The sequence below is a fragment of the Heterodontus francisci genome, unplaced genomic scaffold (assembly GCF_036365525.1).
Source record: "Heterodontus francisci isolate sHetFra1 unplaced genomic scaffold, sHetFra1.hap1 HAP1_SCAFFOLD_615, whole genome shotgun sequence".
Taxonomy (NCBI): Eukaryota; Metazoa; Chordata; class Chondrichthyes; order Heterodontiformes; family Heterodontidae; genus Heterodontus; species Heterodontus francisci.
The window spans coordinates 230894-256922 of NW_027140176.1; the positions used below are offsets into that span (position 1 = coordinate 230894).

The 26029-nt window shown below is 47.7% G+C and overlaps 1 protein-coding gene across 2 annotated transcripts in view; it reads right to left on the minus strand.

Annotated features, from left to right (window-relative positions):
* LOC137359013 (interferon-induced very large GTPase 1-like) overlaps positions 1-26029 on the minus strand; it is a 371428-nt gene that overhangs the window by 172981 nt on the left and 172418 nt on the right. For both annotated transcript variants that reach the window (XM_068025150.1, XM_068025149.1), the window contains exon 2: positions 3174-3303. The gene's annotated coding sequence lies outside the window, so the exon portion shown is untranslated. The remainder of the gene's footprint in view (positions 1-3173; positions 3304-26029) is intronic.

Genomic DNA, 26029 nt, shown 5'->3' on the forward strand with positions numbered 1-26029 from the left:
AAATTAATAGAGGATCTGATGGAGAGGATCACACAGATCTTACAGAAATTAATAGAGAATCTGATGGAGAGGATCACAGGGATCTTACAGAAATTAATAGAGAATCTGATGGAGAGGATCACACGGATCTTACAGAAATTAATAGAGAATCTGATGGAGAGGATCACACGGATCTTACAGAAGTTAATAGAGAATCTGATGGAGAGGATCACACGGATCTTACAGAAGTTAATAGAGAATCTGATGGAGAGGATCACACGGATCTTACAGAAATTAATAGAGAATCTGATGGAGAGGATCACAGGGATCTTACATAAATTAATAGTGAATCTCATGGAGAGGATCACACAGATCTTATGGAAATTAATAGAGAATCTGATGGAGAGGATCACACGGATCTTACAGAAATTAATAGAGTATCTGAAGGAGAGGATCACACGGATCTTACAGAAATTAATAGAGAATCTGATGGAGAGGATCACAGGGATCTTACAGAAATTAATAGTGAATCTCATGGAGAGGATCACACAGATCTTACAGAAATTAATAGAGAATCTGATGGAGAGGATCACACAGATCTTACAGAAATTAATAGAGAATCTGATGGAGAGGATCACACAGATCTTACAGAAATTAATAGAGAATCTGCTGGAGAGGATCACACAGATCTTACAGAAATTAATAGAGAATCTGATGGAGAGGATCACACAGATCTTACAGAAATTAATAGAGAATCTGATGGAGAGGATCACAGGGATCTTACAGAAATTAATAGAGATTCTGATGGAGAGGATCACACAGATCTTACAGAAATTAATAGAGAATCTCATGGAGAGGATCACACAGATCTTACAGAAATTAATAGAGAATCTGATGGAGAGGATCACAGGGATCTTACAGAAATTAATAGAGAATCTGATGGAGAGGATCACATGGATCTTACAGAAATTAATAGAGAATTTGATGGAGAGGATCACACAGATCTTACAGAAATTTTCAGAGAATCTGATGGAGAGGATCACACTGATCTTACAGAAATTAATAGAGAATCTGATGGAGAGGATCACACGGATCTTACAGAAATTAATAGAGAATCTCATGGAGAGGATCACACCGATCTTACAGTAATTAATAGAGAATCTCATGGAGAGGATCACAGGGATCTTACAGAAATTAATAGAGAATCTGATGGAGAGGATTACACAGAACCTGCAGAAATTAATAGAGAATCTGATGGAGAGGATCACACGGATCTTACAGAAATTAATAGAGAATCTGATGGAGAGGATCACACGGATCTTACAGAAATTAATAGAGAATCTCATGGAGAGGATCACACAGATCTTACAGAAATTAATAGAGAATCTCATGGAGAGGATCACAGGGATCTTACAGAAATTAATAGAGAATCTGATGGAGAGGATTACACAGAACTTGCAGAAATTAATAGAGAATCTCATGGAGAGGACCACACGGATCTTACAGAAATTAATAGAGAATCTGATGGAGAGGATCACACGGATCTTACAGAAATTACTAGAGAATCTGATGGAGAGGATCACACAGATCTTACAGAAATTACTAGAGAATCTGATGGAGAGGATCACACGGATCTTACAGAAATTAATAGAGATTCTGATGGAGAGGATCACACAGATCTTACAGAAATTAATAGAGAATCTGATGGAGAGGATCACACGGATCTTACAGAAATTAATAGAGAATCTGATGGAGAGGATCACAGGGATCTTACAGAAATTAATAGAGAATCTCATGGAGAGGATTACACAGATCTTACAGAAATTAATAGAGAATCTCATGGAGAGGATTACACAGATCTTACAGAAATTAATAGAGAATCTGATGGAGAGGATCACAGGGATCTTACAGAAATTAATAGAGAATCTGATGGAGAGGATCACAGGGATCTTACAGAAATTAATAGAGAATATGATGGAGAGGATCACACAGATCTTACAGAAATTAATAGAGAATCTGATGGAGAGGATCACACAGATCTTACTGAAATTAATAGAGAATCTCATGGAGAGGATCACACGGATCTTACAGAAATTAATAGAGAATCTGATGGAGAGGATTACACAGATCTTACAGAAATTAATAGAGAATCTGATGGAGGGGATTGTGCGGATCTTAAGGAAAGTAAAGGAGGATCTGGCAGAGGGGATCGCGTGGATGTTACTGAAACTAACGGAGGATCTGGCGGAGGGGATCGTCCGGAAACTAATGGAGGATCTGGCGGAGGTGATCGTCCAGATCATATGGAAGCTACCGGAGGATCTGGCGGAGGGGATTGCCCAGATCGTACGGAAACTAACAGAGGATCTGGTGGAGGGGATCACATGGATCGTACGGAAACTAACAGAGGATCTGGTGGAGGGGATCACATGGATCGTACGGAAACTAGCAGAGGATCTGGTGGAGGGGATCACATGGATCGTACGGAAACTAACAGAGGATCTGGTGGAGGGGATCACATGGATCATACGGAAACTAACAGAGGATCTGGTGGAGGGGATCACATGGATCATACGGAAACTAACAGAGGATCTGGTGGAGGGGATCACATGGATCGTACGGAAACTAACAGAGGATCTGGTGGAGGGGATCACATGGATCATATGGAAATTAACGGAGGATCTGGTGGAGGGGATCACGCGGATCGTTCCGAAACTAACAGAGGATCTGGTGGAGGGGAGCACCCGGATCATACGGAAATTAACAGAGGATCTGGCAGAGGGGATCACGCGGATCCTAAGGAAAGTAAAGGAGGATCTGGCGGAGGGGATCGCCCGGATCGTACGGAAAATAACGGAGGATGTGGTGGAGGGGATCGTCCGGAAACTAATGGAGGATCTGGCGGAGGGGATCGCACCGATCCTGCCGACACTAACGGAGGATGTGGCGGAGGGGATCGCACCGATCTTGCCGACACTAACGGAGGATGTGGCGGAGGGGATCGCACCGATCTTGCCGACACTAACGGAGGATGTGGCGGAGGGGATCGCACCGATCTTGCCGACACTAACGGAGGATGTGGCGGAGGGGATCGCAGGGATCTTAAAGAAGTTAAGAGAAAATCAGATGGAGAGGAACAGAAGGTGCTTACAGATATTTAACGTGCTTTTGCACAGCTAATATTATTGTATTACCTGGGGTCAGAGAATCTGATCGACAGTCATAAAGCATTCCCAACTGGAAAGGCCGACCCAGAGCTGCCAGTTCCATAGCTACTCTTTCTCCGTGAGTTATTTTTCCTAATTTTTCAATCCACAGATTTACCTGGAATTGAAACGTTCAGGTTTATTATCTGTCACACAGCACGAGCAAACCACCAACAACAGAGATAACAATTAATGATCAGAAGCAAAGTGTCATGTGTTAAGTGTTTCATCTGATTAAAAGGTGTTCTTGTGGGATTGACAATTACTTTGTAGGACACAGCAGCATGGCATTAAAAAACATTTTTTTTTTAAGTCTGAACTCATGTGAAGCAGCCTTTAATGAGAACACAACCAACATTTGCAAAAAAGAAGGAATTCAGGTTATGATGTCAAGGAGGCGTCCACAATCACCATCCAGCTGCTCCCAAGCTCAATCACAGTGTTGAACTGCTCCTGGGACAATGTGGAGTGAGGTGTTCCCGTCGATGCTCAGAGTTGTTCCCGTCGATACTCTGGGTTGTTCCATTCGATGCTCTGAGTTGTGGCCGTCGATGGAATGAGTTGTGGCCGTCGATGGTCTGAGTTGTTCCCATCGATGGTCTGAGTTGTTCCCATCGATGGTCTGAGTTGTTCCCGTCGATGGTCTGAGTTGTTCCCATCGATGGTCTGAGTTGTTCCCATCGATGGTCTGAGTTGTTCCCATCGATGGTCTGAGTTGTTCCCGTCGATGGTCTGAGTTGTGGCCATCAATGCTCTGAGTTGTTCCCATCGATGGTCTGAGTTGTTCCCATCGATGGTCTGAGTTGTTCCCATCGAAGCTTGAGCGTTGTTCCCATCGATGGTCTGAGTTGTTCCCATCGATGATATGAGTTGTTCCCGTAGATGGTCTGTGTTGTTCTCATCGATGGTCTGAGTTGTGGCCGTCAATGCTCTGAGTTGTTCCCATCGATGGTCTGTGTTTTTCCCATCGATGGTCGGTGTTGTTCCCATCGATGGTCGGTGTTGTTCCCATCGATGGTCTGAGTTGTTCCCATCGATGGTCTGAGTTGTTCCCATCGAAGCTTGAGCGTTGTTCCCATCGATGGTCTGAGTTGTTCCCATCGATGATATGAGTTGTTCCCGTAGATGGTCTGTGTTGTTCTCATCGATGGTCTGAGTTGTGGCCGTCAATGCTCTGAGTTGTTCCCATCGATGGTCTGTGTTTTTCCCATCGATGGTCGGTGTTGTTCCCATCGATGGTCGGTGTTGTTCCCATCGATGGTCTGAGTTGTTCCCATCGATGGTCTGAGTTGTTCCCATCGATGATATGAGTTGTTCCCGTAGATGGTCTGTGTTGTTCTCATCGATGGTCTGAGTTGTGGCCGTCAATGCTCTGAGTTGTTCCCATCGATGGTCTGAGTTGTTCCCATCGATGGTCTGAGTTGTTCCCATCGATGATATGAGTTGTTCCCGTAGATGGTCTGAGTTGTTCCCATCGATGGTCTGAGTTGTGCCCATCGATGGTCTGAGTTGTGCCCATCGATGGTCTGAGTTGTGCCCATCGATGGTCTGAGTTGTGCCCATCGATGGTCTGAGTTGTGCCCATCGATGGTCTGAGTTGTTCCCATCAATGGTAGTGAGTTGTCCCCATCGATGGTATGAGTTGTTCCCATCGATGATCTGAGTTGTTCCCGTCGATGGTCTGTGTTGTTCCCATCGATGGTCTGTGTTGTTCCCATCGATGATATGAGTTGTTCCCGTAGATGGTCTGTGTTGTTCTCATCGATGGTCTGAGTTGTGGCCGTCAATGCTCTGAGTTGTTCCCATCGATGGTCTGTGTTTTTCCCATCGATGGTCGGTGTTGTTCCCATCGATGGTCTGAGTTGTTCCCATCGATGGTCTGAGTTGTGCCCATCGATGGTCTGAGTTGTGCCCATCGATGGTCTGAGTTGTGCCCATCGATGGTCTGAGTTGTGCCCATCGATGGTCTGAGTTGTTCCCATCGATGGTCTGAGTTGTTCCCATCGATGGTCTGAGTTGTTCCCATCGATGGTCTGAGTTGTTCCCATCGATGGTCTGAGTTGTTCCCATCAATGGTCTGTGCTGATCCCATCGATGGTCTGAGTTCTTCCCATCGACGGTCTGAGTTGTTCCCATCGATGGCCTGAGTTGTTCCCATCGATGGTAGTGAATTGTTCCCATCAATGGTCTGCGTTGTTCCCATTGATGGTCTGAGTTGTTCCCATCGATGGTCGGTGTTGTTCCCATTGATGGTCTGAGTTGTTCCCATCGATGGTCGGTGTTGTTCCCATTGATGGTCTGAGTTGTTCCCATCAATGGTAGTGAGTTGTTCCCATCGATGGTCTGAGTTGTTCCCATCAATGGTCTGCGTTGTTCCCATTGATGGTCTGAGTTGTTCCCATCGATGGTCTGAGTTGTGGCCATCAATGGTCTGCGTTGTTCCCATTGATGGTCTGAGTTGTTCCCATCAATGGTCTGTGCTGATCCCATCGATGGTCTGAGTTCTTCCCATCGACGGTCTGAGTTGTTCCCATCGATGGCCTGAGTTGTTCCCATCGATGGTTGTGCGTTGTTCCCCATGGTCTGAGTTGTTCCCAAAGATGGGATGAGTTGTTCCCATCGATGGTATGAGTTGTTCCCATCCATGCTCTGAGTTGTACCCATCGATGTTCTGTGTTTTTCCTATCGATGGTCTGAGTTGTTCCCATCGATGTTCTGAGTTCTTCCCATCGATGGTCTGAGTTGTGGCCATCGATGGTCTGAGTTGCTCCCATCGATGGTTGTGAGTTGCACCCATCGATGCTCTGAGTTGTTCCCATTGATGGTCTGAGCTGTTCCCGTCGATGGTCTGAGTTGTGGCCATCGATGTTCTGAGTTGTTCCCATCGATGGTCTGAGTTGTTCCCATCGATGGTCTGAGTTGTTCCCATCGATGGTCTGAGTTGTTCCCATCGATGCTCTTAGCTGTTCCCATCGATGGTCTGTGTTTTTCCCTTCGGTGGTCTGTGTTTTTCCCTTCGATGGTCTGAGTTGTTCCCGTCGATGGTCTGAGTTGTGCCCATCGATGCTCTTAGTTGTTCCCATCGATGGTCTGTGTTTTTCCCATCGATGGTCTGAGTTGTTCCCATCGATGGTCTGAGTTGTTCCCATCGATGGTCTGAGTTGTGCCCATCGATGGTCTGAGTTGTTCCCATCGATGGTCTGAGTTGTTCCCATCGATGCTCTTAGCTGTTCCCATCGATGGTCTGTGTTTTTCCCTTCGGTGGTCTGTGTTTTTCCCTTCGATGGTCTGAGTTGTTCCCATCGATGGTCTGAGTTGTGGCCATCGATGGTCTGAGTTGTTCCAATCGATGCTCTTAGTTGTTCCCATCGATGGTCTGTGTTTTTCCCATCGATGGTCTGAGTTGTTCCCATCGATGGTCTGAGTTGTTCCCATCGATGGTCTGAGTTGTTCCCATCGATGCTCTTAGCTGTTCCCATCGATGGTCTGTGTTTTTCCCTTCGATGGTCTGTGTTTTTCCCTTCGATGGTCTGAGTTGTTCCCGTCGATGGTCTGAGTTGTGCCCATCGATGGTCTGAGTTGTGGCCATCGATGGTCTGAGTTGTTCCCATCGATGGTCTGAGTTGTGGCCATCGATGGTCTGAGTTGTTCCCATCGATGCTCTTAGTTGTTCCCATCGATGGTCTGTGTTTTTCCCATCGATGGTCTGAGTTGTTCCCATCGATGGTCGGTGCTGTTCCCATCGATGGTCGGTGTTGTTCCCATCGATGGTCTGAGTTGATCCCATCGATGGTCTGAGTTGTTCCCATCAATGGTAGTGAGTTGTGCTCATCGATGGTCTGAGTTGTTCTCATCGATGGTCTGAGTTGATCCCATCGATGGTCTGAGTTGTTCCCATCGATGGTCTGAGTTCTTCCCATCGATGGTCTGAGTTGTTCCCATCGATGGTCTGAGTTGATCCCATCGATGGTCTGAGTTGTTCTCATCGATGGTCTGAGTTGTTCCCATCGATGGACTGAGTTCTTCCCATCGATGGTCTGTGTTGTTCCCATCGATGATATGAGTTGTTCCCGTAGATGGTCTGTGTTGTTCTCATCGATGGTCTGAGTTGTGGCCGTCAATGCTCTGAGTTGTTCCCATCGATGGTCTGTGTTTTTCCCATCGATGGTCGGTGTTGTTCCCATCGATGGTCTGAGTTGTTCCCATCGATGGTCTGAGTTGTGCCCATCGATGGTCTGAGTTGTGCCCATCGATGGTCTGAGTTGTGCCCATCGATGGTCTGAGTTGTGCCCATCGATGGTCTGAGTTGTTCCCATCGATGGTCTGAGTTGTTCCCATCGATGGTCTGAGTTGTTCCCATCGATGGTCTGAGTTGTTCCCATCGATGGTCTGAGTTGTTCCCATCAATGGTCTGTGCTGATCCCATCGATGGTCTGAGTTCTTCCCATCGACGGTCTGAGTTGTTCCCATCGATGGCCTGAGTTGTTCCCATCGATGGTAGTGAATTGTTCCCATCAATGGTCTGCGTTGTTCCCATTGATGGTCTGAGTTGTTCCCATCGATGGTCGGTGTTGTTCCCATTGATGGTCTGAGTTGTTCCCATCAATGGTAGTGAGTTGTTCCCATTGATGGTCTGAGTTGTTCCCATCGATGGTCGGTGTTGTTCCCATTGATGGTCTGAGTTGTTCCCATCAATGGTAGTGAGTTGTTCCCATCGATGGTCTGAGTTGTTCCCATCAATGGTCTGCGTTGTTCCCATTGATGGTCTGAGTTGTTCCCATCGATGGTCTGAGTTGTGGCCATCAATGGTCTGCGTTGTTCCCATTGATGGTCTGAGTTGTTCCCATCAATGGTCTGTGCTGATCCCATCGATGGTCTGAGTTCTTCCCATCGACGGTCTGAGTTGTTCCCATCGATGGCCTGAGTTGTTCCCATCGATGGTTGTGCGTTGTTCCCCATGGTCTGAGTTGTTCCCAAAGATGGGATGAGTTGTTCCCATCGATGGTATGAGTTGTTCCCATCCATGCTCTGAGTTGTACCCATCGATGTTCTGTGTTTTTCCTATCGATGGTCTGAGTTGTTCCCATCGATGTTCTGAGTTCTTCCCATCGATGGTCTGAGTTGTGGCCATCGATGGTCTGAGTTGCTCCCATCGATGGTTGTGAGTTGCACCCATCGATGCTCTGAGTTGTTCCCATTGATGGTCTGAGCTGTTCCCGTCGATGGTCTGAGTTGTGGCCATCGATGCTCTGAGTTGTTCCCATCGATGTTCTGAGTTGTTCCCATCGATGGTCTGAGTTGTTCCCATCGATGGTCTGAGTTGTTCCCATCGATGCTCTTAGCTGTTCCCATCGATGGTCTGTGTTTTTCCCTTCGGTGGTCTGTGTTTTTCCCTTCGATGGTCTGAGTTGTTCCCGTCGATGGTCTGAGTTGTGCCCATCGATGCTCTTAGTTGTTCCCATCGATGGTCTGTGTTTTTCCCATCGATGGTCTGAGTTGTTCCCATCGATGGTCTGAGTTGTTCCCATCGATGGTCTGAGTTGTGCCCATCGATGGTCTGAGTTGTTCCCATCGATGGTCTGAGTTGTTCCCATCGATGCTCTTAGCTGTTCCCATCGATGGTCTGTGTTTTTCCCTTCGGTGGTCTGTGTTTTTCCCTTCGATGGTCTGAGTTGTTCCCATCGATGGTCTGAGTTGTGGCCATCGATGGTCTGAGTTGTTCCAATCGATGCTCTTAGTTGTTCCCATCGATGGTCTGTGTTTTTCCCATCGATGGTCTGAGTTGTTCCCATCGATGGTCTGAGTTGTTCCCATCGATGGTCTGAGTTGTTCCCATCGATGCTCTTAGCTGTTCCCATCGATGGTCTGTGTTTTTCCCTTCGATGGTCTGTGTTTTTCCCTTCGATGGTCTGAGTTGTTCCCGTCGATGGTCTGAGTTGTGCCCATCGATGGTCTGAGTTGTGGCCATCGATGGTCTGAGTTGTTCCCATCGATGGTCTGAGTTGTGGCCATCGATGGTCTGAGTTGTTCCCATCGATGCTCTTAGTTGTTCCCATCGATGGTCTGTGTTTTTCCCATCGATGGTCTGAGTTGTTCCCATCGATGGTCGGTGCTGTTCCCATCGATGGTCGGTGTTGTTCCCATCGATGGTCTGAGTTGATCCCATCGATGGTCTGAGTTGTTCCCATCAATGGTAGTGAGTTGTGCTCATCGATGGTCTGAGTTGTTCTCATCGATGGTCTGAGTTGATCCCATCGATGGTCTGAGTTGTTCCCATCGATGGACTGAGTTCTTCCCATCGATGGTCTGAGTTGTTCCCATCGATGGTCTGAGTTGATCCCATCGATGGTCTGAGTTGTTCTCATCGATGGTCTGAGTTGTTCCCATCGATGGACTGAGTTCTTCCCATCGATGGTCTGAGTTGTTCTCATCGATGGTCTGAGTTGTTCCCATCGATGGACTGAGTTCTTCCCATCGATGGTCTGAGTTCTTCCCATCGATGGTCTGAGTTGTTCTCATCGATGGTCTGAGTTGATCCCATCGATGGTCTGAGTTGTTCCCATCGATGGACTGAGTTCTTCCCATCGATGGTCTGAGTTGTTCCCATCGATGGTCTGAGTTATTCCCATCGATGGTCTGAGTTGTTTCCATCAATGCTCTGTGTTTTTCTCATCGATGGTCTGAGTTGTGGCCATCAATGGTCTGAGTTGTTCCCATCGATGGTCTGAGTTGATCCCATCGATGGTCTGAGTTGTTCCCATCGATGGACTGAGTTCTTCCCATCGATGGTCTGAGTTGTTCCCATCGATGGTCTGAGTTGTTTCCATCAATGCTCTGAGTTTTTCTCATCGATGGTCTGAGTTGTTCCCATCAATGGTTGGTGTTGTTCCCATCGATGGTCGATGTTCTTCCCTTCGATGGTCTGGGTTGTTCCCAACGATGTTCTGAGTTGTTCCCATCGATGGTCTGAGTTGTTCCCGTCGATGGTCTGAGTTGTGGCCATCGATGGTCTGAGTTGTTCCCGTCGATGGTCTGAGTTGTTCCCATCGATGGTCTGATTTGTGGCCATCAATGGTCTGAGTTGTTCCCCTCGATGGTCTGAGTTGTTCCCGTCAATGGTCTGAGTTGTTCCCGTCGATGGTCTGAGTTGTTCCACTCGATGGTCTGAGTTGTTCCCGTCGATGGTCTGAGTTGTTCCCCTCGATGGTCTGAGTTGTTCCCGTCGATGGTCTGAGTTGTTCCCCTCGATGGTCTGAGTTGTTCCCGTCGATGGTCTGAGTTGTTCCCCTCGATGTTCTGAGTTGTTCTCATCGATGGTCTGATTTGTGGCCATCAATGGTCTGAGTTGTTCCCGTCGATGGTCTGAGTTGTTCCACTCGATGGTCTGAGTTGTTCCCCTCGATGGTCTGAGTTGTTCCCGTCGATGGTCTGAGTTGTTCCCCTCGATGTTCTGAGTTGTTCCCGTCAATGGTCTGAGTTGTTCCCCTCGATGTTCTGAGTTGTTCTCATCGATGGTCTGATTTGTGGCCATCAATGGTCTGAGTTGTTCCCGTCGATGGTCTGAGTTGATCCCATCGATGGTCTGAGTTGTTCCCATCGATGGACTGAGTTCTTCCCATCGATGGTCTGAGTTGTTCCCATCGATGGTCTGAGTTGTTTCCATCAATGCTCTGAGTTTTTCTCATCGATGGTCTGAGTTGTTCCCATCAATGGTTGGTGTTGTTCCCATCGATGGTCGATGTTCTTCCCTTCGATGGTCTGGGTTGTTCCCAACGATGTTCTGAGTTGTTCCCATCGATGGTCTGATTTGTGGCCATCAATGGTCTGAGTTGTTCCCCTCGATGGTCTGAGTTGTTCCCGTCAATGGTCTGAGTTGTTCCCGTCGATGGTCTGAGTTGTTCCACTCGATGGTCTGAGTTGTTCCCGTCGATGGTCTGAGTTGTTCCCCTCGATGGTCTGAGTTGTTCCCGTCGATGGTCTGAGTTGTTCCCCTCGCTGGTCTGAGTTGTTCCCCTCGATGTTCTGAGTTGTTCTCATCGATGGTCTGATTTGTGGCCATCAATGGTCTGAGTTGTTCCCGTCGATGGTCTGAGTTGTTCCACTCGATGGTCTGAGTTGTTCCCCTCGATGGTCTGAGTTGTTCCCGTCGATGTTCTGAGTTGTTCCCGTCAATGGTCTGAGTTGTTCCCCTCGATGTTCTGAGTTGTTCTCATCGATGGTCTGATTTGTGGCCATCAATGGTCTGAGTTGTTCCCGTCGATGGTCTGAGTTGTTCCACTCGATGGTCTGAGTTGTTCCCCTCGATGGTCTGAGTTGTTCCCGTCGATGGTCTGAGTTGTTCCCCTCGATGTTCTGAGTTGTTCCCGTCGATGGTCTGAGTTGTTCCACTCGATGGTCTGAGTTGTTCCCATCGATGGTCTGAGTTGTTCCCATCAATGCTCTGAGTTGTTCCCATCGATGGTCTGAGTTGTTCCCCTCGATGTTCTGATTTGTTCCCATCGATGGTCTGAGTTGTTCCCATCAATGCTCTGAGTTGTTCCCCTCGATGTTCTGATTTGTTCCCATCGATGGTCTGATTTGTAGCCATCGATAGTCTGAGTTGTTCCCATCGATGTTCTGATTTGTTCCCATCGATGGTCTGATTTGTTCCCATCGATGTTCTGATTTGTTCCCATCGATGTTCTGATTTGTTCCCATCGATGGTCTGATTTGTTCCCATCGATGTTCTGATTTGTTCCCATCGATGGTCTGATTTGTAGCCATCGATGGTCTGATTTGTAGCCATCGATAGTCTGAGTTGTTCCCATCGATGGTCTGAGTTGTTCCCATCGATGTTCTGATTTGTTCCCATCGATGGTCTGATTTGTAGCCATCGATAGTCTGAGTTGTTCCCATCGATGGTCTGAGTTGTTCCCATCGATGTTCTGATTTGTTCCCATCGATGTTCTGATTTGTTCCCATCGATGGTCTGATTTGTTCCCATCGATGTTCTGATTTGTTCCCATCGATGGTCTGATTTGTTCCCATCGATGTTCTGATTTGTTCCCATCGATGGTCTGATTTGTAGCCATCGATAGTCTGAGTTGTTCCCATCGATAGTCTGAGTTGTTCCCATCGATGTTCTGATTTGTTCCCATCGATGTTCTGATTTGTTCCCATCGATGGTCTGATTTGTTCCCATCGATGTTCTGATTTGTTCCCATCGATGGTCTGATTTGTAGCCATCGATAGTCTGAGTTGTTCCCATCGATAGTCTGAGTTGTTCCCATCGATGTTCTGATTTGTTCCCATCGATGTTCTGATTTGTTCCCATCGATGGTCTGATTTGTAGCCATCGATAGTCTGAGTTGTTCCCATCGATGTTCTGATTTGTTCCCATCGATGGTCTGAGTTGTTCCCCTCGATGTTCTGAGTTGTTCCCCTCGATGTTCTGAGTTGTTCCCGTCAATGGTCTGAGTTGTTCCCCTCGATGTTCTGAGTTGTTCTCATCGATGGTCTGATTTGTGGCCATCAATGGTCTGAGTTGTTCCCATCGATGGTCTGAGTTATTCCCATCGATGGTCTGAGTTGTTTCCATCAATGCTCTGTGTTTTTCTCATCGATGGTCTGAGTTGTGGCCATCAATGGTCTGAGTTGTTCCCATCGATGGTCTGAGTTGATCCCATCGATGGTCTGAGTTGTTCCCATCGATGGACTGAGTTCTTCCCATCGATGGTCTGAGTTGTTCCCATCGATGGTCTGAGTTGTTTCCATCAATGCTCTGAGTTTTTCTCATCGATGGTCTGAGTTGTTCCCATCAATGGTTGGTGTTGTTCCCATCGATGGTCGATGTTCTTCCCTTCGATGGTCTGGGTTGTTCCCAACGATGTTCTGAGTTGTTCCCATCGATGGTCTGAGTTGTTCCCGTCGATGGTCTGAGTTGTGGCCATCGATGGTCTGAGTTGTTCCCGTCGATGGTCTGAGTTGTTCCCATCGATGGTCTGATTTGTGGCCATCAATGGTCTGAGTTGTTCCCCTCGATGGTCTGAGTTGTTCCCGTCAATGGTCTGAGTTGTTCCCGTCGATGGTCTGAGTTGTTCCACTCGATGGTCTGAGTTGTTCCCGTCGATGGTCTGAGTTGTTCCCCTCGATGGTCTGAGTTGTTCCCGTCGATGGTCTGAGTTGTTCCCCTCGCTGGTCTGAGTTGTTCCCCTCGATGTTCTGAGTTGTTCTCATCGATGGTCTGATTTGTGGCCATCAATGGTCTGAGTTGTTCCCGTCGATGGTCTGAGTTGTTCCACTCGATGGTCTGAGTTGTTCCCCTCGATGGTCTGAGTTGTTCCCGTCGATGGTCTGAGTTGTTCCCCTCGATGTTCTGAGTTGTTCCCGTCAATGGTCTGAGTTGTTCCCCTCGATGTTCTGAGTTGTTCTCATCGATGGTCTGATTTGTGGCCATCAATGGTCTGAGTTGTTCCCGTCGATGGTCTGAGTTGTTCCACTCGATGGTCTGAGTTGTTCCCCTCGATGGTCTGAGTTGTTCCCGTCGATGGTCTGAGTTGTTCCCCTCGATGTTCTGAGTTGTTCCCGTCGATGGTCTGAGTTGTTCCACTCGATGGTCTGAGTTGTTCCCATCGATGGTCTGAGTTGTTCCCATCAATGCTCTGAGTTGTTCCCATCGATGGTCTGAGTTGTTCCCCTCGATGTTCTGATTTGTTCCCATCGATGGTCTGAGTTGTTCCCATCAATGCTCTGAGTTGTTCCCCTCGATGTTCTGATTTGTTCCCATCGATGGTCTGATTTGTAGCCATCGATGGTCTGATTTGTAGCCATCGATAGTCTGAGTTGTTCCCATCGATGTTCTGATTTGTTCCCATCGATGGTCTGATTTGTAGCCATCGATAGTCTGAGTTGTTCCCATCGATGGTCTGAGTTGTTCCCATCGATGTTCTGATTTGTTCCCATCGATGTTCTGATTTGTTCCCATCGATGGTCTGATTTGTTCCCATCGATGTTCTGATTTGTTCCCATCGATGGTCTGATTTGTTCCCATCGATGTTCTGATTTGTTCCCATCGATGGTCTGATTTGTTCCCATCGATGTTCTGATTTGTTCCCATCGATGGTCTGATTTGTTCCCATCGATGTTCTGATTTGTTCCCATCGATGGTCTGATTTGTTCCCATCGATGTTCTGATTTGTTCCCATCGATGGTCTGATTTGTTCCCATCGATGTTCTGATTTGTTCCCATCGATGGTCTGATTTGTTCCCATCGATGTTCTGATTTGTTCCCATCGATGTTCTGATTTGTTCCCATCGATGGTCTGATTTGTAGCCATCGATAGTCTGAGTTGTTCCCATCGATAGTCTGAGTTGTTCCCATCGATGTTCTGATTTGTTCCCATCGATGTTCTGATTTGTTCCCATCGATGGTCTGATTTGTAGCCATCGATAGTCTGAGTTGTTCCCATCGATGTTCTGATTTGTTCCCATCGATGGTCTGAGTTGTTCCCCTCGATGTTCTGAGTTGTTCCCCTCGATGTTCTGAGTTGTTCCCGTCAATGGTCTGAGTTGTTCCCCTCGATGTTCTGAGTTGTTCTCATCGATGGTCTGATTTGTGGCCATCAATGGTCTGAGTTGTTCCCGTCGATGGTCTGAGTTGATCCCATCGATGGTCTGAGTTGTTCCCATCGATGGACTGAGTTCTTCCCATCGATGGTCTGAGTTGTTCCCATCGATGGTCTGAGTTGTTTCCATCAATGCTCTGAGTTTTTCTCATCGATGGTCTGAGTTGTTCCCATCAATGGTTGGTGTTGTTCCCATCGATGGTCGATGTTCTTCCCTTCGATGGTCTGGGTTGTTCCCAACGATGTTCTGAGTTGTTCCCATCGATGGTCTGAGTTGTTCCCGTCGATGGTCTGAGTTGTTCCCATCGATGGTCTGATTTGTGGCCATCAATGGTCTGAGTTGTTCCCCTCGATGGTCTGAGTTGTTCCCGTCAATGGTCTGAGTTGTTCCACTCGATGGTCTGAGTTGTTCCCGTCGATGGTCTGAGTTGTTCCCCTCGATGGTCTGAGTTGTTCCCGTCGATGGTCTGAGTTGTTCCCCTCGCTGGTCTGAGTTGTTCCCCTCGATGTTCTGAGTTGTTCTCATCGATGGTCTGATTTGTGGCCATCAATGGTCTGAGTTGTTCCCGTCGATGGTCTGAGTTGTTCCACTCGATGGTCTGAGTTGTTCCCCTCGATGGTCTGAGTTGTTCCCGTCGATGGTCTGAGTTGTTCCCCTCGATGTTCTGAGTTGTTCCCGTCAATGGTCTGAGTTGTTCCCCTCGATGTTCTGAGTTGTTCTCATCGATGGTCTGATTTGTGGCCATCAATGGTCTGAGTTGTTCCCGTCGATGGTCTGAGTTGTTCCACTCGATGGTCTGAGTTGTTCCCCTCGATGGTCTGAGTTGTTCCCGTCGATGGTCTGAGTTGTTCCCCTCGATGGTCTGAGTTGTTCCCCTCGATGGTCTGAGTTGTTCCCCTCGATGGTCTGAGTTGTTCCCGTCGATGGTCTGAGTTGTTCCACTCGATGGTCTGAGTTGTTCCCATCGATGGTCTGAGTTGTTCCCATCAATGCTCTGAGTTGTTCCCATCGATGGTCTGAGTTGTTCCCCTCGATGTTCTGATTTGTTCCCATCGATGGTCTGAGTTGTTCCCATCAATGCTCTGAGTTGTTCCCCTCGATGTTCTGATTTGTTCCCATCGATGGTCTGATTTGTAGCCATCGATAGTCTGAGTTGTTCCCATCGATGTTCTGATTTGTTCCCATCGATGGTCTGATTTGTTCCCATCGATGTTCTGATTTGTTCCCATCGATGGTCTGATTTGTTCCCATCGATGTTCTGATTTGTTCCCATCGATGTTCTGAGTTGTTCCCATCGATGGTCTGATTTGTAGCCATCGATGGTCTGATTTGTAGCCATCGATAGTCTGAGTTGTTCCCATCGATGTTCTGATTTGTTCCCATCGATGGTCTGATTTGTAGCCATCGATGGTCTGATTTGTAGCCATCGATAGTCTGAGTTGTTCCCATCGATGGTCTGAGTTGTTCCCATCGATGTTCTGATTTGTTCCCATCGATGTTCTGATTTGTTCCCATCGATGTTCTGATTTGTTCCCATCGATGGTCTGATTTGTTCCCATCGATGTTCTGATTTGTTCCCATCGATGGTCTGATTTGTAGCCATCGATAGTCTGAGTTGTTCCCATCGATAGTCTGAGTTGTTCCCATCGATGTTCTGATTTGTTCCCATCGATGTTCTGATTTGTTCCCATCGATGGTCTGATTTGTAGCCATCGATAGTCTGAGTTGTTCCCATCGATAGTCTGAGTTGTTCCCATCGATGTTCTGATTTGTTCCCATCGATGTTCTGATTTGTTCCCATCGATGTTCTGATTTGTTCCCATCGATGGTCTGATTTGTAGCCATCGATGGTCTGAGTTGTTCCCCTCGATGTTCTGATTTGTTCCCATCGATGGTCTGAGTTGTTCCCCTCGATGTTCTGATTTGTTCCCATCGATGTTCTGATTTGTTCCCATCGATGTTCTGATTTGTTCCCATCGATGTTCTGATTTGTTCCCATCGATGTTCTGATTTGTTCCCATCGATGTTCTGATTTGTTCCCATCGATGTTCTGATTTGTTCCCATCGATGTTCTGATTTGTTCCCATCGATGGTCTGAGTTGTTCCCATCGATGGTCTGAGTTGTTCCCATCGATGGTCTGAGTTGTTCCCCTCGATGTTCTGATTTGTTCCCATCGATGGTCTGAGTTGTTCCCCTCGATGTTCTGATTTGTTCCCATCGATGGTCTGATTTGTTCCCATCGATGGTCTGATTTGTAGCCATCGATAGTCTGAGTTGTTCCCATCGATGGTCTGAGTTGTTCCCCTCGATGTTCTGATTTGTTCCCATCGATGGTCTGAGTTGTTCCCCTCGATGTTCTGATTTGTTCCCATCGATGGTCTGATTTGTTCCCATCGATGGTCTGATTTGTAGCCATCGATAGTCTGAGTTGTTCCCGTCGATGGTCTGAGTTGTTCCACTCGATGGTCTGAGTTGTTCCCCTCGATGGTCTGAGTTGTTCCCGTCGATGGTCTGATTTGTAGCCATCGATAGTCTGAGTTGTTCCCCTCAATGCTCTGATTTGTTCCCATCGATGCTCTGAGTTGTGCCCATCAATTGTCTGAGTTGTTCCCATCAATGGTCTGAGTTGTGGCCATCAATGGTCTGCGTTGTTCCCATCGATGGTCGAGGTTGTTCCCATCGATGGTCTGAGTTGTGGCCATCGATGGTCTGAGTTGTTCCCATCGATGGTCGATGTTGTTCCCTTCGATGGTCTGAGTTGTGGCCATCGATGGTTGTGAGTTTTTCCCATCGCTGGTCTGAGTTGTTCCCATCGATGGTCTGAGTTGTTCCCATCGATGGTCTGAGTTGTTCCCATCAATGCTCTGAGTTGTTCCCATCGATGTTCTGAGTTGTTCCCATCGATGGTCTGAGTTGTGGCCATCGATGGTCTGAGTTGTTCCCATCGATGGTCTGAGTTGTGGCCATCGATGGTTGTGAGTTGTTCCCATCGATGGTCTGAGTTATTCCCATCGATGGTCTGAGTTGTTCCCTTCGATGTTCTGAGTTGTTCCCATCGATGTTCTGAGTTGTTCCCTTCGATGTTCTGAGTTGTTCCCTTCGATGGTCTGAGTTGTTCCCATCGATGGTCTGTGTTTTTCCCTTCGATGGTCTGAGTTGTGCCCATCGATGGTCTGAGTTGTTCCCATCGATGGTCTGAGTTGTTCCCGTCGATGGTCTGAGTTGTTCCCGTCGATGGTCTGAGTTGTTCCCGTCGATGGTCTGAGTTGTGCCCATCGATGGTCTGAGTTGTTCCCATCGATGGTCTGAGTTGTGGCCATCGATGGTCTGAGTTGTTCCCATCGATGCTCTTAGTTGTTCCCATCGATGGTCTGTGTTTTTCCCATCGATGGTCTGAGTTGTTCCCATCGATGGTCTGTGTTTTTCCCATCGATGGTCTGAGTTGTTCCCATCGATGGTCGGTGTTGTTCCCATCGATGGTCTGAGTTGTGCCCGTCGATGGTCTGAGTTGTTCCCATCAATGGTAGTGAGTTGTTCCCATCGATGGTATGAGTTGTTCCCATCAATGCTCTGAGTTGTGGCCTTCGATGGTCTGTGCTGATCCCATCGATGGTCTGAGTTCTTCCCCTCGATGGTCTGAGTTGTTCCCATCGATGGCCTGAGTTGTTCCCATCGATGGTTGTGCGTTGTTCCCGATGGTCTGAGTTGTTCCCAAAGATGGGATGAGTTGTTCCCATCGATGGTTGTGAGTTGTTCCTATCGATGGTATGAGTTGTTCCCATCGATGTTCTGTGTTTTTCCCATCGATGTGCTGAGTTGTTCCCATCGATGGTCTGAGTTGTTCCCATCGATGGTATGAGTTGTTCCCATCCATGCTCTGAGTTGTACCCATCGATGTTCTGTGTTTTTCCCATCGATGTTCTGTGTTTTTCCCATCGATGTGCTGAGTTGTTCCCATCGATGGTCTGTGTTGTTCCCATCGATGGTATGAGTTGTTTCCATCGATGGTCTGAGTTGTACCCATCGATGGTCTGAGTTGTTCTCATCGATGGTCTGAGTTGAGGCCGTCGATGGTCTGAGTTGTTCCCATCGATGATCTGAGTTGAGGCCGTCGATGGTCTGAGTTGTTCCCATCGATGATCTGAGTTGTTCCCATCGATGGTCTGAGTTGTTCCCATCGATGGTCTGAGTTGTGCCCATCGATGGTCTGAGTTGTTCTCATCGATGGTCTGATTTGTGGCCATCAATGGTCTGAGTTGTTCCCATCGATGGTCTGAGTTATTCCCATCGATGGTCGTGAGTTGTTCCCATCGATGGTCTGAGTTGTTCCCATCAATGCTCTGAGTTGTTCCGATCGATGGTCTGAGTTGTTCCCGTCAATGGTCTGAGTTGTTCCCATTGATGCTCTTGATTGTTCCCATCGATGGTCTGTGTTTTTCCCATCGATGGTCTGAGTTGTTCCCATCGATGGTCTGAGTTGTTCTCATCGATGGTCTGAGTTGATCCCATCGATGGTCTGAGTTGATCCCATCGATGGACTGAGTTCTTCCCATCGATGGTCTCAGTTGATCCCATCGATGGTCTGAGTTGTTCCCATCGATGGACTGAGTTCTTCCCATCGATGGTCTGAGTTGTTCCCATCGATGGTCTGAGTTGTTCCCATCGATGGTCTGAGTTATTCCCATCGATGCTCTGAGTTGTTCCGATCGATGGTCTGAGTTGTTCCCGTCAATGGTCTGAGTTGTTCTCATCGATGGTCTGATTTGTGGCCATCGATGGTCTGAGTTATTCCCATCGATGCTCTGAGTTGTTCCGATCGATGGTCTGAGTTGTTCCCGTCAATGGTCTGAGTTGTTCCCATCGATGGTCTGAGTTGTTCCCATCGATGGTCTGAGTTCTTCCCATCGATGGTCTGAGTTGTTCCCATCGATGGTCTGAGTTGTTTCCATCGATGGTCTGAGTTATTCCCATCGATGGTCTGAGTTGTTTCCATCAATGCTCTGAGTTTTTCTCATCGATGGTCTGAGTTGATCCCATCGATGGTCTGAGTTGTTCCCATCGATGGACTGAGTTCTTCCCATCGATGGTCTGAGTTGTTCCCATCGATGGTCTGAGTTGTTCCCATCGATGGTCTGAGTTATTCCCATCGATGGTCTGAGTTGTTTCCATCAATGCTCTGAGTTTTTCTCATCGATGGTCTGAGTTGTTCCCATCGATGGTCTGAGTTATTCCCATCGATGGTCTGAGTTGTTTCCATCAATGCTCTGAGTTTTTCTCATCGATGGTCTGAGTTGTTCCCATCGATGGTCTGAGTTATTCCCATCGATGGTCTGAGTTGTTTCCATCAATGCTCTGAGTTTTTCTCATCAATGGTCTGAGTTGTTCCCCTCGATGTTCTGAGTTGTTCTCATCAATGGTCTGAGTTGTGGCCATCGATGTTCTGAGTTGTTCTCATCGATGGTCTGATTTGTGGCCATCAATGGTCTGAGTTGTTCCCGTCGATGGTCTGAGTTGTTCCCCTCGATGTTCTGAATTGTTCTCATCAATGGTCTGAGTTGTGGCCATCGATGGTCTGAGTTGTTCCACTCGATGGTCTGAGTTGTTCCCCTCGCTGGTCTGAGTTGTTCCCGTCAATGGTCTGAGTTGTTCCCCTCGATGTTCTGAGTTGTTCTCATCGATGGTCTGATTTGTGGCCATCAATGGTCTGAGTTGTTCCCGTCGATGGTCTGAGTTGTTCCACTCGATGGTCTGAGTTGTTCCCCTCGATGGTCTGAGTTGTTCCCGTCGATGGTCTGAGTTGTTCCCCTCGATGGTCTGAGTTGTTCCCGTCGATGGTCTGAGTTGTTCCCCTCGATGTTCTGAGTTGTTCCCATCGATGGTCTGGGTTTCTCCCATCAATGCTCTGATTTGTTCCCATCGATGGTCTGATTTGTGGCCATCGATGGTCTGAGTTGTTCCCATCGATAGTCTGAGTTGTTCCCATCGATGGTCTGGGTTGTTCCCATCGATGGTCTGATTTGTTCCCATCGATGGTCTGAGTTGTTCCCATCGATGGTCTGATTTGTGCCCATCAATTGTCTGAGTTGTTCCCATCGATGGTCTGAGTTGTGCCCATCGATGGTCTGAGTTGTGGCCATCGATGGTCTGAGTTGTGCCCATCAATTGTCTGAGTTGTTCCCATCGATGGTCTGAGTTGTGGCCATCGATGGTCTGAGTTGTTCCCATCGATGGTCTGAGTTGTTCCCATCGATGGTCTGAGTTGTTCCCATCGATGGTCTGAGTTGTGCCCATCGATGGTCTGAGTTGTGGCCATCGATGGTCTGAGTTGTGCCCATCAATTGTCTGAGTTGTTCCCATCGATGGTCTGAGTTGTTCCCATCGATGCTCTTTCTTGTTCCCATCGATGGTCTGAGTTGTTCCCGTCGATGGTCTGAGTTGTTCCCATCGATGGTCTGAGTTGTTCCCATCGATGGTCTGAGTTGTGGCCATCGATGGTCTGAGTTGTTCCCATCGATGGTCTGAGTTGTTCCCATCGATGGTCTGAGTTGTTCCCATCGATGGTCTGAGTTGTTCCCTTCGATGGTCTGAGTTGTTCCCATCGATGGTCTGAGTTGTTCCCATCGATGGTCTGAGTTGTGGCCATCGATGGTCTGAGTTGTTCCCTTCGATGGTCTGAGTTGTGGCCATCGATGGTCTGAGTTGTTCCCATCGATGGTCTGAGTTGTTCCCTTCGATGGTCTGAGTTGTTCCCATCGATGGTCTGAGTTGTTCCCATCGATGGTCTGAGTTGTTCCCTTCGATGGTCTGAGTTGTGGCCATCGATGGTCTGAGTTGTTCCCATCGATGGTCTGAGTTGTGGCCATCGATGGTCTGAGTTTTTCCCATCGCTGGTCTGAGTTGTTCCCATCGATGGTCTGATTTGTGGCCATCAATGGTCTGAGTTTTTCCCATCGATGGTCTGAGTTGTTCCCATCGATGGTCTGAGTTGTGGCCATCGATGGTCTGAGTTTTTCCCATCGCTGGTCTGAGTTGTTCCCATCGATGGTCTGAGGTGTTCCCAACGATGTTCTGAGTTGTTCCCTTCGATGTTCTGAGTTGTTCCCTTCGATGGTCTGAGTTGTTCCCGTCGATGGTTGGTGTTGTTCCCATCGATGGTCAATGTTGTTCCCTTCGATGGTCTGAGTTGTTCCCATCGATGGTTGGTGTTGTTCCCATCGATGGTCAATGTTGTTCCCTTCGATGGTCTGAGTTGTTCCTGTCGATGGTCCGAGTTGTGTCCATCGATGGTCGGTGTTGCTCCCATCGATGGTCGATGTTGTTCCCTTCGATGGTCTGAGTTGTTTCCTTCGATGGTCTGAGTTGTTCCTGTCGATGGTCCGAGTTGTGTCCATCGATGGTCGGTGTTGCTCCCATCGATGGTCGATGTTGTTCCCTTCGATGGTCTGAGTTGTTCCCTTCGATGGTCTGAGTTGTTCCTGTCGATGGTCTGTGTTGTGGCCATCGATGGTCTGAATTGTTCCCATCGATGGTCGATGTTGTTCCCTTCGATGGTCTGAGTTGTTCCCATCGATGGTCTGAGTTGTTCCCATCGATGGTCTGAGTTGTTCCCATCGATGGTCGATGTTGTTCCCTTCGATGGTCTGAGTTGTTCCCATCGATGGTCTGAGTTGTTCCCATCGATGGTCTGAGTTGTTCCCATCGATGGTCTGAGTTGTTCCCATCGATGTTCTGAGTTGTTCCCAACGATGTTCTGAGTTGTTTCCATCGATGGTCTGAGTTGTTCCCTTCGATGGTCTGAGTTGTTCTCATCGATGGTCTGAGTTGTGGCCGTCAATGGTCTGAGTTGTTCCCAACGATGGTCTGAGTTGTTCCCATCGATGGTCTGGGTTTTTCCCATCAATGCTCTGATTTGTTCCCATCGATGGTCTGATTTGTGGCCATCAATGGTCTGAGTTGTTCCCAACGATGGTCTGAGTTGTGGCCGTCAATGGTCTGAGTTGTTCCCAACGATGGTCTGAGTTGTTCCCATCGATGGTCTGGGTTTTTCCCATCAATGCTCTGATTTGTTCCCATCGATGGTCTGATTTGTGGCCATCAATGGTCTGAGTTGTTCCCATCGATGGTCTGAGTTGTTCCCATCGATGGTCTGAGTTGTTCCCTTCGATGGTCTGAGTTGTTCCCAACGATGGTCTGAGTTGTGGCCGTCAATGCTCTGAGTTGTTCCCATCGATGGTCTGAGTTGTTCCCATCAATGCTCTGAGTTGTTCCCATCAATGCTCTGAGTTGTTCCCATCGATGGTCTGATTTGTTCCCATCGATGGTCTGGGTTTTTCCCATCAATGCTCTGATTTGTTCCCATCGATGGTCTGATTTGTGGCCATCAATGGTCTGAGTTGTTCCCAACGATGGTCTGAGTTGTGGCCGTCAATGCTCTGAGTTGTTCCCATCGATGGTCTGAGTTGTTCCCATCAATGCTCTGAGTTGTTCCCATCAATGCTCTGAGTTGTTCCCATCGATGGTCTGATTTGTGGCCATCAATGGTCTGAGTTGTTCCCATCGATGGTCTGAGTTGTTCCCATCAATGGTCTGAGTTATTCCGCTCGATGCTCTGATTTGTTCCCATCGATGGTCTGATTTGTGGCCATCAATGCTCTGAGTTGTTCCCATCAATGCTCTGAGTTGTTCCCCTCAATGCTCTGATTTGTTCCCATCGATGGTCTGATTTGTGGCCATCGATGGTCTGAGTTGTTCCCATCGATGGTCTGAGTTGTTCCCATCGATGGTCTGAGTTGTTCCCATCAATGCTCTGAGTTGTTCCCCTCAATGCTCTGATTTGTTCCCATCGATGGTCTGAGTTGTTCCCATCAATGCTCTGATTTGTTCCCATCGATGGTCTGATTTGTGGCCATCGATGGTCTGAGTTGTTCCCATCGATGGTCTGAGTTGTTCCCATCGATGGTCTGAGTTGTTCCCATCGATGGTCTGAGTTGTTCCCATCAATGGTCTGAGTTGTTCCCATCAATGCTCTGAGTTGTTCCCCTCAATGCTCTGATTTGTTCCCATCGATGGTCTGATTTGTGGCCATCGATGGTCTGAGTTGTTCCCATCGATGGTCTGAGTTCTTCCCATCAATGCTCTGAGTTGTTCCCATCAATGCTCTGAGTTGTTCCCATCGATGGTCTGATTTGTGGCCATCAATGCTCTGAGTTGTTCCCATCGATGGTCTGAGTTGTTCCCATCGATGATCTGAGTTGTTCCCATCGATGGTCTGAGTTGTTCCCATCAATGCTCTGAGTTGTTCCCATCGATGGTCTGATTTGTGGCCATCAATGCTCTGAGTTGTTCCCATCGATGGTCTGATTTGTGGCCATCAATGGTCTGAGTTGTTCCCATCAATGGTCTGATTTGTGGCCATCAATGGTCTGAGTTGTTCCTATCGATGCTCTGAGTTGTTCCCATCAATGCTCTGAGTTGTTCCCATCGATGGTCTGATTTGTGGCCATCAATGGTCTGAGTTGTTCCTATCGATGGTCTGAGTTGTTCCCATCAATGCTCTGAGTTGTTCCCATCGATGGTCTGATTTGTGGCCATCAATGGTCTGAGTTGTTCCTATCGATGCTCTGAGTTGTTCCCATCGATGGTCTGATTTGTGGCCATCAATGGTCTGAGTTGTTCCCGTCGATGGTCTGAGTTGTTCCCGTCGATGGTCTGAGTTGTTCCCCTCAATGGTCTGATTTGTGGCCATCAATGGTCTGAGTTGTTCCCATCAATGCTCTGATTTGTTCCCATCGATGGTCTGATTTGTTCCCCTCAATGGTCTGATTTGTGGCCATCAATGCTCTGAGTTGTTCCCATCGATGGTCTGAGTTGTTCCCCTCAATGCTCTGATTTGTTCCCCTCAATGGTCTGATTTGTGGCCATCAATGCTCTGAATTGTTCCCATCGATGGTCTGAGTTGTTCCCCTCAATGGTCTGATTTGTGGCCATCAATGGTCTGAGTTGTTCCCATCAATGCTCTGATTTGTTCCCATCGATGGTCTGATTTGTGGCCATCGATGGTCTGAGTTGTTCCCATCAATGCTCTGATTTGTTCCCATCGATGGTCTGATTTGTTCCCCTCAATGGTCTGATTTGTGGCCATCAATGCTCTGAATTGTTCCCATCGATGGTCTGAGTTGTTCCCCTCAATGGTCTGATTTGTGGCCATCAATGGTCTGAGTTGTTCCCATCAATGCTCTGATTTGTTCCCATCGATGGTCTGATTTGTGGCCATCGATGGTCTGAGTTGTTCCCATCAATGCTCTGATTTGTTCCCATCGATGGTCTGATTTGTTCCCCTCAATGGTCTGATTTGTGGCCATCGATGGTCTGAGTTGTTCCCATCAATGCTCTGATTTGTTCCCATCGATGGTCTGAGTTGTTCCCCTCAATGCTCTGATTTGTTCCCATCAATGCTCTGAGTTGTTCCCATCGATGGTCTGAGTTGTTCCCCTCAATGCTCTGATTTGTTCCCATCGATGGTCTGAGTTGTTCCCATCAATGCTCTGATTTGTTCCCATCAATGCTCTGAGTTGTTCCCCTCAATGCTCTGATTTGTTCCCATCGATGGTCTGAGTTTTTCCTATCGATGGTCTGAGTTGTTCCCATCGATGGTCTGAGTTGTTCCCATCGATGGTCTGAGTTGTTCCCATCGATGTTTGTGAGTTGTTCCCGTCGATGATCTGAGTTGTTCCCGTCGATGATCTGAGTTGTTCCCGTCGATGGTCTGAGTTGTTCCCCTCAATGCTCTGATTTGTTCCCATCAATGCTCTGAGTTGTTCCCATCGATGGTCTGAGTTGTTCCCCTCAATGCTCTGATTTGTTCCCATCGATGGTCTGAGTTGTTCCCCTCAATGCTCTGATTTGTTCCCATCAATGCTCTGAGTTGTTCCCATCGATGGTCTGAGTTGTTCCCCTCAATGCTCTGATTTGTTCCCATCGATGGTCTGAGTTGTTCCCATCGATGGTCTGAGTTGTTCCCATCAATGCTCTGATTTGTTCCCATCAATGCTCTGAGTTGTTCCCCTCAATGCTCTGATTTGTTCCCATCGATGGTCTGAGTTTTTCCTATCGATGGTCTGAGTTGTTCCCATCGATGGTCTGAGTTGTTCCCATCGATGGTCTGAGTTTTTCCAATCGATGTTTGTGAGTTGTTCCCGTCGATGATCTGAGTTGTTCCCGTCGATGATCTGAGTTGTTC